Here is a 9659-nt window from a genome sequence, read left to right as displayed (position 1 = left end):
AACCTCTACTGTCTTTAACTATGAATGAACACAACACTCTAACTTACCATCTTTAGATAATAAAGTACTCAACCTCTACTGTCTTTAACTATGAATGAACACAACACTCTAACTTACCATCTTTAGATAATAAAGTACTCAACCTCTACTGTCTTTAACTATGAATGAACACAACACTCTAACTTACCATCTTTAGATAATAAAGTACTCAACCTCTACTGTCTTTAACTATGAATGAACACAACACTCTAACTTACCATCTTTAGATAATAAAGTACTCAACCTCTACTGTCTTTAACTATGAATGAACACAACACTAACTTACCATCTTTAGATAATAAAGTACTCAACCTCTACTGTCTTTAACTATGAATGAACACAACATTCTAACTTACCATCTTTAGATAATAAAGTACTCAACCTCTACTGATTTTAACTATGAATGAACACAACACTATAACTTACCATCTTTAGATAATAAAGTACTCAACCTCTACTGTCTTTAACTATGAATGAACACAACACTCTAACTTACCATCTTTAGATAATAAAGTACTCAACCTCTACTGTCTTTAACTATGAATGAACACAACACTAACTTACCATCTTTAGATAATAAAGTACTCAACCTCTACTGTCTTTAACTATGAATCAACACAACACTCTAAGTCACCATCTTTAGATAATAAAGTACTCAACCTCTACCGTCTTTAACTATGAATCAACACAACACTCTAACTCACCATCTTTAGATAATAAAGTACTCAACCTCTACTGTCTTTAACTATGAATGAACACAACACTCTAACTCACCATCTTTAGATAATAAAGTACTCAACCTCTACTGATTTTAACTATGAATGAACACAACACTATAACTTACCATCTTTAGATAATAAAGTACTCAACCTCTACTGTCTTTAACTATGAATGAACACAACACTAACTTACCATCTTTAGATAATAAAGTACTCAACCTCTACTGATTTTAACTATGAATGAACACAACACTATAACTTACCATCTTTAGATAATAAAGTACTCAACCTCTACTGTCTTTAACTATGAATGAACACAACACTCTAACTTACCATCTTTAGATAATAAAGTACTCAACCTCTACTGTCTTTAACTATGAATGAACACAACACTCTAACTTACCATCTTTAGATAATAAAGTACTCAACCTCTACTGTCTTTAACTATGAATGAACACAACACTAACTTACCATCTTTAGATAATAAAGTACTCAACCTCTACTGTCTTTAACTATGAATGAACACAACACTCTAACTTACCATCTTTAGATAATAAAGTACTCAACCTCTACTGTCTTTAACTATGAATGAACACAACACTCTAACTTACCATCTTTAGATAATAAAGTATCAACCTCTACTGTCTTTAACTATGAATGAACACAACACTCTAACTTACCATCTTTAGATAATAAAGTACTCAACCTCTACTGTCTTTAACTATGAATGAACACAACACTCTAACTTACCATCTTTAGATAATAAAGTACTCAACCTCTACTGTCTTTAACTATGAATGAACACAACACTCTAACTTACCATCTTTGGATAATAAAGTACTCAACCTCGACTGTCTTTATGAATGAACACAACACTCTAACTTACCATCTTTAGATAATAAAGTACTCAACCTCTACTGTCTTTATGAATGAACACAACACTCTAACTTACCATCTTTAGATAATAAAGTACTCAACCTCTACTGTCTTTAACTATGAATGAACACAACACTAACTTACCATCTTTAGATAATAAAGTACTCAACCTCTACTGTCTTTTAACTATGAATCAACACAACACTCTAACTCACCATCTTTAGATAATAAAGTACTCAACCTCTACTGTCTTTAACTATGAATCAACACAACACTCTAACTCACCATCTTTAGATAATAAAGTACTCAACCTCTACTGTCTTTAACTATGAATCAACACAACACTCTAACTCACCATCTTTAGATAATAAAGTACTCAACCTCTACTGTCTTTAACAATGAATGAACACAACACTCTAGCTCACCATCTTTAGATAATAAAGTACTCAACCTCTACTGTCTTTAACAATGAATGAACACAACACTCTAGCTCACCATCTTTAGATAATAAAGTACTCAACCTCTACTGTCTTTAACAATGAATGAACACAACACTCTAGCTCACCATCTTTAGATAATAAAGTACTCAACCTCTACTAACGACGCACCGGTCATCGTGGAGGGTGGGGGGGGGGCATTCTCTCATTGATGGAACACAGTGTGAGAAGAGCATTTATATTATATATATTTATGCGGGTGAACACCAGAAAGCAGTTGGCCCACATGGAATAACAGGACGGATACTGTTAAGCTTTTCTTTATCATAAATCGATCAACAGAGACCGTATTAGATCCCCAATTATCATATCATGGGGTATCATTGGAAAGCCACACTCATTGGCTACAACCCTGTGCAAAGATCGCCAAATGATTGACGGAGCTAGAGCCCCGGGAGTCGGGGGTGGTAATGTGTACTTTTGCATACTTTGGGGCACGCCTCACATATCGGCATGTAACTCGAGAACCGCTAAACGGATTTTGTCACCTGAAAGGGAAATCGACAGGCAACAAATATGGCTTTAATTCTATCTATAAATTGTATTAAAAGAAATGCACACCCGAGCCACTAGAGGTCGGCAAAGAATCGTCCACATGTGGGCCTTTGGATGTTAAGAGGTTAATGTTTTTAAATATATATTTTTTGTAGCCAAGAGTAAAGACCATAACCCTATCAAAAACAGTAGTCAAAGTGTATATTTAAATTTTTACAGATGTTTTATACGATTTATCGGAAATACGAATTTATTGGAAAATGCTAATTATCGTAAAAACCGCAAGGAAATGACTAAATCCAGATTCAACCCTGCCATTGGAAAGAGGAGCATTTTCCCTATCCATAGATGTATGATTTGACCATAATAAGTCAAGGTCAAGTTCAAGGTCAAATATGAATTTATAATTAAAATCGATTATCATTAATTACTGTAGCTACAAATCCTTGTTTAATCATCTTCCCTTTATTAATTTGCTTAGATTTTTTGTACACATGATCTCAATACGTGGTGAATGAGCTCAGTGAGCATTTTCTCGTACCCCGCAGATTTAACATGATCAAAGATGCAAAAATCATAATTTATATTCTCCTTTTCTTAATTACAATTTACTCAGCCTAGTAAGAGACACAATATTTCGGACACTGGAAATACATACCCCCAGGTCCCTAGATGTTCCTAGATACCAAGAACATGCAAATTGACCTTGCAGAAGTGGAGCAATCTTCCATTTACTTAGGCATGTACCTTTAGCTTAACAGGTTAAGTCCTGTGCTAACCAGCTAGCCACAGTGTGTTCACCACCATATTTAATCTATCCCTGGCTGAGTCCATGGTCCCTGCCTGCTTCAAGGTGTCCACTATAATCCCGGTACCAAAAGAATCCTCCCAGCAGGTCTTAATGACTACAGACCGGTGGCACTCACCTCTGTGGTCATGAAATGTTTTGAGAGCATAAGGATATATAGTATAACTGTAGATTGTATAGTATAGTATTGTATAGTAGTGTACATAAGCCTCATCCGTAGCGAACATTGTATTGCACTATCACAGGACCTTAGCATGTCTTTTACCATGCTTTTTGTAAACTTTATGTACATTATACCTGTTATGACTTATTCTTATTACTTGTATTATTGCACAAATGTCTTATTCTTATTACTTGTATTATTGCACAAAATTTGTCCTATTCTTATTACTTGTATTATTGCACAATCGCTGCAGGCATGACCACCCACATTTCACTGTATGCTTGTATGCCGTGACAAATAAAACTCTTGACTTGACTGTCTTTAACTATGAAAGAAGAACACAACACACTAACTTACCATCTTTAGATAATAAAGTACTCTGTCTGTCTGTCTGTCTGTCTGTCTGTCTGTCTGTCTGCCTGTCTGTCTGCCTGTCTGTCTGTCTGTCTGTCTGCCTGCCTGTCTGTCTGTCTGTGTCTCTCTCTCTCTCTCTCTCCCTTTTCCAGAGCATCCTGGAATACCTGCATAATGTATGATTTGCTCCGCATTTGTGTAGCTCATGTGTAGTTTGTATGTAGCTCATGTGTAGTTTGTATGTAGCTCATGTGTAGTTTGCATGTAGCTCATGTGTAGTTTGCATGTAGCTCATGTGTAGCTTGCATGTAGCTCATGTGTAGCTTGCATGTAGCTCATGTGTAGCTTGCATGTAGCTCATGTGTAGCTTGCATGTAGCTCATGTGTAGCTTGCATGTAGCTTGCGTGCAGCGCATGTTGGTTGCTTGACCGGTTGAAGGGGGCAGCCCAGTGACCAGACCAGTGACCAGACCTGGCGCCGAGCGCCTCGATGCCCCAACGCATATTTTCGGTCAAATGATTCAATTACTCCTTCAACAGAGACATGTGCCAAAGTAAGCAGGCCGGCGGACTCCTCTTGGTGTGTGTGTGTGTGTGTGTGTGTGTGTGCGCGCATGCATGTGTGTGTGTGTGTGTGCGTGTGCGTGTGTGTGTGCGCGTGTACATGTGTGTGTGCGTGAGAGTGTGAGAGTGTGTAGCAGGGAGAGGAACCTAATTGAAACCAGCTGTTCCACTGAGACAGCACTGGAATGAGGCCAAAGCTCCACATTAGGCTGACATGGATAGGCCTAGAGAGAGAGAGAGAGAGAGAGAGAGAGAGAGAGAGAGAGAGAGAGAGAGACAGAGAGAGAGAGAGAGAGAGAGAGAGAGAGAGAGAGAGAGAGAGAGAGAGAGAGAGAGAGAGAGAGAGAGAGAGAGAGAGAGAGAGAGAGAGAGAGAAAGAGAGAGAGAGTGTAGACAGACAGAGTAGAGGAGGGAGGGAATAAGCAGAGTTTTGCCAAAGCTGTAGGCCGACTTAATTCTACTCAAATATGTACGTTTTGGCTTTGAAGAGACCTCTAGCTGGAGAGACCTTTAGAATCTAAACCAGCTCTTGATTGCTCTTGATTCTGAGATGTCTTTGTCGGATGAGTATTTGGAGATGTCTTTGAATCTAAATTATCTCTTGATTCGGAGATGTCTTTGAATCAAATTATCTCTTGATTCGGAGATGTCTTTGAATCTAAATTATCTCTTGATTCGGAGATGTCTTTTGTTTTTATCCACTTTTTCCTCCTGTTTTTCTGTGTTTTTCTCCCATCCCATTTCGTCGTTATGCCAATTCCCCCCTCGCCTTCCTGATCGTTGCCCGCATGTGCCCCCACTGGTCGGTCTAGGGAGTCCTGAAGTCTATCAGAATGATGCTTCCTCCGTCACATAGGAGACAGCCAGCAGCATCTTTTCACCTGCCAGCGCGGACTCTCATTGGTGAAGTGTAACACGTGGAGGCTCACACTACCCTCACCATCTCCCTCCCTCGCTGTGCAGGCGCCCTGACCGCCTGTAGGAGTCGCTGTTTTACAACGACCAGAATACCACCCCACCGGCTTCCCTCCCGCTGACTCTGCCAATTGAGCCAGTATGACGGCCGGCCAAGCCGGAGGCAACGCTGACAGCTGGATTCGATACCAGTGTCTTTTGCGTTGGTGACGAGTGCTTAGTCCGCTGCGCCACCCAGCCGCCTTATTCCGAGCTGTCTTGAATCTAAACCAGCTCTTTATTTGAATAAAGGGGAACACACAGATGAAGGCTGCAAACAGATAGAGAAACAGAACGGAATACAGATGATGGAAAGAAAGATTGAACCAAGAACACAAGAATGAGAGAAGGCAGTAGACTGAGTGACTGCAGATCAACATCATGGGAAAAGAGGGCGAGAGAGGATAGAGGGAGAGAGAGAGAGAGAGAGACAGAGAGAAAGAGAGAGAGAAGTCAGAGAGAGACAGAGAGAGAGAGAGACGTCGAGAGAGAGAGAGAGAGAGAGAGAGACAGAGAGAGAGAGAGAGAGAGACGTCAGAGAGAGAGAGAGAGAGACAGAGAGAGAGAGAGAGAGACAGAGAAAGAGAAGTCAGAGAGAGACAGAGAGAGAGAGAGACGTCAGAGAGAGAGAGAGAGACAGAGAGATAGAGAGTCAGAGAGAGACAGAGAGGGGGGGGGCGGGGCTGTGGACCCAAATGACGAAGCTGAACAAGATCAAGACGCGTCGTCAGAAAGGGACGAGCCGGAGGAGAGAGTGAAGAAGAAGAAGAAGGGATTCACGACAAGACGTCTCGGGTGTCTCTCTGCGCGGCTCTCATCATGTGTTGTCAGTTATAACGCTGACTGTACGTCGTGTTCCCAAACGTGTCACATTCCAGTCGCCTCGCAGACAAAGAGCTGTGTTCCCCCAAACGTCTGTTTAGGTTTCAGCAGAAGAACGATGTGTTGAAAGCTACGGTTATCTAAAAAGATGGTGACTCGGGGGTGTTGTGTAAGATGGTAAATGGACCGCATTCATATAAGCAGCTTTTATCCAAAACTCTTTTTTTTAATAGACTCGTGCCTCACTCACACATTCACACACCGACAGCGGAGGCAACCATGCAAGGTGCCATGGTTACTGTATATATATATATATCCACATCTATCTGTACATACCTGCATATACTTTTTTACATAACTGAATGTAGCAGGGTGGATTATCCCTGCCTATGGGAGTAGTTATACACAGCCACCTGGTAGCAGGATACAGTAGAGTTCGATCTATCTGAACCCCCGTCTTTGGGCCCGGAACGTCGTTCTGGAGGGCTTGCAGCAGGAGTGGATGGGGCCCAGGATTTACTAACCTGGGGACTGGTACTCTGGTCCTCCTTGCCTTCCAAGGCGGTCAGCAGTAGCTCCCCACACACCCTCACTTCCCCCAGTACCTCCGTTAGCCCTCCCACACCCGGTGGCTGTCAGTTCAATAGTTATATTGGGCTTCCCTCAAAGCAGTACCCTTCCTTGACCACCTGTATAGACCCTCAACAAATATGCTGCGAATGGGGTGGAAGGGTTAAATAAATATACCACAGTCACAAGTATTTACCCGGTCAACAAGGTTAGCATATGATCAGAAATAGACACTCACACCGTGCTCCCATCTACGTCTCCTTTATGTAAGCCTGGTCATTTAGCAAGTTACAGTTTATACTTTATGTGGTTCATATGGCATATATTCATATACGGCACCGGGTGCTCTCACTTGTATTATAGGGGAACACTATTCCCAACATAGGCACCTTGTGCTCAATACATTAATAGTAAACCCCGCTTGGATTAGGGGAAGACCCAGGCACATGATAAGGAGTTCAATGGGAATTCAAGAACGTCACACAGTCTTATATAAAACAACTAACCAAAATGTGATCTCATTGGATGTGCCCTGACAATTAATGCTTGTATATCTTATCGTGTGTTGTCATGTTTGTTTATATGTTTGTTTTAAAAAAGAATAAAAAAATAAAATACAAAAGAACGTCACACAGTTATCACAATACAAAAGAAATAAGTTACATGTGGGCCCACGTTACCAAATAAAAACCTACACTAAAGCCGGCTTATAATGTTTGGGGTACCCCTAGACACTGGTCGTTAGCGTTCGCTCAAATGGATACTGTTGTGGGCACACGAGGTACCGTTGTACTTAGCCAAGATGGCGGACCCACTCTCACCACCCCTCGTCCGGGTGACAAGATGGCGTCGGGCGATCCCGAGAGCACAGCCAGCGGGCTGGGGTAGGCAGCAGGGGCAGTGGTGGAACTGGAGGAGCGTGCTGTGTTGTGGCGACCTCTGCTGGTGGGAGAGGCGTCCTCTGCGGCGCAAATGAGACGTCCACTGCAGGGCTGCTGACTGATGCTGGCGCGCTCTAAACTGTTTGGCTACCTTAAACACAGCTAAACTGTGGGTCTTAGTGAACCCTCCTGCTATCGTCGGTACTACTAACGCAACGTGGCTGTATGCATCACCGGTCTTCAGCGACGCTCGCCTAATGATATACTTGAGTCACTATAGCCGTTAGCAGCATATTTGTGTAGCTTTCTGTGGGGTGGTGGAGGTTTCGGTTGAGGTAAGAGAGGCTTGAGTAGTCCATTGGAAAGATACTTTGCACTTTAGTTCTGGGTGATGTGAAATAAGTTAATATTGAGTATTGATTTGTATACTGTGTGTTTATGTGAACATTAATTAAGTGGTAGTGGAGCTATTGATTAACTATATTATTTAATTTTGGATGTATGGAAGTGCACTAGTTGAGGCTTATTGCATTGAGATGCTGATTATAATTCACATGTGATCCGGGGACTCAGCGGGGAGTAAGGCTGTGATTGGTCGAAATACGTCACGTAAACGGGAAGTCGCAGGGAATTTGTCAGTAGAGAAGTAGACACGAGAAGGAACCGGTGAGTGGATGTGTGAGCGTAGACAAATTGTTTTACAGAACGATAGTAGTGATGTGTTGGTTATTGACTGAATGTTTGATTGTTTTAAGGTTTGTAACCTGTTGGAGAACAAATTAAAGAGTATTCGACAACTGAGTGGCATCCTGTCCATCCCTTCACCCCAGCTGCGGGAGTAAAGCAGCACAATATTAACACTACAACTCTGCACATACATCTGATTAGCACTAATCTATATATTTTATACCCAGTTTAATCACCTGTACACTTGTATAGTAATATTGCACTTTACTGTTACATTACATACTCTGGTTGGATGTCAAACTTATTTTCGTTGTGCTGCATGATGACAATACATTTTAATCGAATCTAATCTGTGCTCCACCTCCTGGGCCGCAGCTGCCTTCATTCACAGACACATTCAGAGTGAAAAGATGATGGAAGCCACAGAAGTGCATGTGTACGATGTATATAACATTAACACTCACTCAAGTGATGTGGACAGAATTTATGACTGCAAATACATGAGCAGAAGACGCCCCCCCCCCCCCCCCCCATATAAAAACATAGTCTGAAACCCTTTCACTGCCACACTACCGAAGGTTAACCCTTTACTATCACACTATACAGACGGTTACCGGTAGTGTGGCAGTGAAAGGGTTAACCTGCTCACGGCTGACTTACGATGAATTGAAAATGGGGGACCCTGATGTAAACAAGACGAAAGTCTTTCTCTGGTCTGCATCCCCTTAACAATTGTGTGTATTGAGCCGTACTGTATTGTACCCATTCTGCAATCTGTTAAATAAAGTTTTCATTCATTCATTCATTCATTCATTCATTCATTCATTCGTTCGTTCATTCATTCATTCATTCTGCAGTCGTGCGGCAGTGAAAGGGATAACCTTCCGTGTATAGTCGCAGTGGAAGGGTTAACCGTTTGGTAGTGTGGCAGTGAAAGGGTTAAAAACATGTCGTATCGCAGACGCTGGCAGGGTTTCTAGGGCTTTGTGCCAAGAGAGAGTCTTGGTCTTAACGGCATACCTCAGAATCAAAATGCATGTGTCAAAAATCTACGGGAGTATTTAAAGCATATGTAGCCCCCCCCCCCCCCCCACCCCCCCCCCCCCCCCCCCCCCCTCCTCCAATCCCCTTTAGAACTAGAAGAAAGAAATGCTTTGCTGAGAGGAAACACAGAGAGAGAGAGAGAAATTGAGAGAGGAGAGAGAGAGAGACAGACAGAGAGGGAGAGAG

This window comes from Notolepis coatsorum (assembly GCF_963971535.1).
Source record: "Notolepis coatsorum genome assembly, contig: SCAFFOLD_946, whole genome shotgun sequence".
In the NCBI taxonomy this organism is placed as follows: domain Eukaryota; kingdom Metazoa; phylum Chordata; class Actinopteri; order Aulopiformes; family Paralepididae; genus Notolepis; species Notolepis coatsorum.
The sequence above is the reverse complement of the archived record's forward strand: the minus strand, read 5'-3'. Positions refer to the sequence as shown.